This window comes from Octopus bimaculoides, chromosome 21 (genome assembly GCF_001194135.2).
Source record: "Octopus bimaculoides isolate UCB-OBI-ISO-001 chromosome 21, ASM119413v2, whole genome shotgun sequence".
NCBI classification, from domain to species: Eukaryota; Metazoa; Mollusca; class Cephalopoda; order Octopoda; family Octopodidae; genus Octopus; species Octopus bimaculoides.
The window spans coordinates 1,095,802-1,098,465 of NC_069001.1; the positions used below are offsets into that span (position 1 = coordinate 1,095,802).

The 2,664-nt window shown below is 43.1% G+C and overlaps 1 protein-coding gene across 1 annotated transcript in view; it reads right to left on the minus strand.

Annotated features, from left to right (window-relative positions):
* Positions 1-2,664, minus strand: part of LOC106878662 (prokineticin receptor 2) — a 21,591-nt gene that overhangs the window by 11,659 nt on the left and 7,268 nt on the right. The gene's annotated exons all lie outside the window — the stretch shown is intronic.

The window sequence follows — 2,664 nt, forward strand, 5'->3', positions numbered from 1 at the left end:
AAGTATTAAAAGTTAAGGAATGTACGATGTCTCAGAATTCCTTTGTTTCGGCTTCATTTTGCTGGCAATATTTTTGTATTGAATAGCAATTTTTCTCCTTTTTTACATCAGACCAGTTACAACATCTTGCAGCCATCTTACAGGCTTCTTATACACATATACAGACATGGACCGACAGGGGAAGACACACACACACACACACACACACACACACACACACTTTCTCTCTCCCTCTCTCTTGCTCTGTTTCATACACACAATCTCTCTCTCTCTCTCTCTCTCTCTCTCACACACACAGACACACACTCTCTCTCTTACTCTCTGTCTCATACACTCACACACACAGTCTCTTTCTCTCTGTCTCTTTCTCTCTCTCTCACATGCACACACACTCTCTCTCTCTCTTACTCTGTCTCATACACACACAGTTTCTTTCTCTCTCTCTCTCTCTCTCTCTCACACACACGTTCATTGAGCATGTCAGTGTATGTGTCTACGTGTATGTATGTGTATGTGTTAGTGACTCTGTCTTTGTGAGGGTTTATAGATTTGTGTATGTGTAAAGGATGTGCTTGCCTCTGTGGGAGGTGTGTATGCATGTATGTGCATATGTGTGTGTTTGTGTGTGTATTTATGTATGTGTGTGTGTGTGCATGTGTTCATGACTGTAGATGAGTAGACATGTGTGGGTGTGTGAGTCTGTCTTTGTATGTAAACATTGATATATTTACATGGAAGAGATGTATTGTGTGTTTGCCTCTGTAGGAGGTGTGTATGTGCTTGTGTGTGTGTGTGTGTGTGTGTGTGTGTGTGTATGTCCATGTCTCTGTTTCAGGTTTACATGTTTCTATGCATGTATGTATCTGTGTGTTTGGTGGGTGGCAGGGGTTTTGCATGTGTGTGTGTGTGTGTGTGGAGGTGGGTATGCGTGGGTGTAATGTCTGTTTATTCGGTGAATTTACATGCAATTCACATTAATGTCACTATCACCCAGCACTACTGTTCATCAACACCAATAAACACCACCACTACCACCACGGTCCACCCCTTTCTCCTCCTTGTCCACCACTGCCACCACCACTGTCTCCTCTCTTTCCCTCTTTCCCCTCCTCCTCCTCCACTGCCACCACCACTGTCTCCTCTCTTTCCCTCTTTCCCCTCCTCCTCCTCCTCTGCCACCACTCTCAACCATGTCATGGTCAATACGATTCTTGTAAAAGGAAAATAAATATGAAGGGCTGCTGAAAAGTTCCTGGTTTAAGGCTCTCATGAAAGGCCTGGCTGGAGGCCCAGCTTTCTGAGTTCTTTTACAGGCCTTAGAAAAACTGAAGGACTACTGCAATAAGTGTGCGAATCATAATTAATTGATCCTCTTGTATTTTCATTTACCAAAAGCCAGGAACTTTTCAGTACCCTTTTGCATATTATGTATCTATATCTTCAGGCAATAACAGAGGAATTCAAGATAGGCTGGCCTTGGGAACTCCTTTCTGCTAATGACCTTGTTCTTATAGCTGAATCGCTACCTGAACTAGAGAAGAAGTTTCAGGTGTGGAAGCAAGGTCGAGACTTGAAGGGGACCAAAGTCTTAGTAAGTAGGAAGGCAGACACATCACAAGTCCCCTCAGGTAAATGGCTCTGTTCAATCTGTAGGAAAGGTGTAGGTAGAAGTCCCATAAGATGTACCTGGTGTAAGCTATGAACTCATAAGAGGTGCAGCAATATCAGAGGAAGGTTAACAGGGAAAATAGATTTTGTGTATGGTAGGTGCACAGGTACAATTAACACTAAAACATGCAGAAAATAGACTCCATCAAATGCCAAGGGAGAATACTCCTCCACTACTGTTCTGACCTCGTCTACAGAATTCATTCTATCAGTCTCTTTTGCGGAACCGCTAAGTTACGGGGATGTAAACACACCAACATCGGTTGTCAAGCGAAGGTGGTGGGGACAAACACAAATACATACATATATATGGCAGGCTTCTCTCAGTTTTCTCTCAGGTCACTCACAAGGCTTTGGTTGGCCCGAGGCTACAGTAGAAGACACTTGCACAAGGTACCACACAGTGGGACTGAACCTGGAACCATGTGGTTGAAAAGTAAACTTCTTACCACATGGCCACTCCTGCACTTATATAACACACACACACACACACACACCCATATACACATGTATGCAGGCACAAATTCCAATACATATTTCCTCCTGTTATACCATGTGCTCGATGCTGACATATAATTCCTTGTTTATCGCCATGGTTACCATGTGCAGCAGAGTGGAACAGATTTGTCTCTTGGTAATACAGAAAAAAAAAAACATAAGAAAGAAAACGTAAACGTAGGTTGGGTGACATGAAGTCAACTATGATGATGATGATGATGACGATGATGATGATGCTGATGACAATAGTGGTGGTGATGATAATGATACTGATTGTGATGATGATGCTGTTAGTGGTGGTGGTGGTGGTGGTGGTCATGGTGGTGACGATTATCAGGATGTTAATTAGAATGTCTAATTGCACCGACTCAGTCTTTGTCAGCCGACAGCATTTTTACATTGAGAGAAGATTAACTTTCATCAGACAAGCTTTGAGACGACGAAATAGATGGAGAGAGAGAGAGAGAGAGAGAGAGAGAGAGAGAGAGAGAGAGAGAG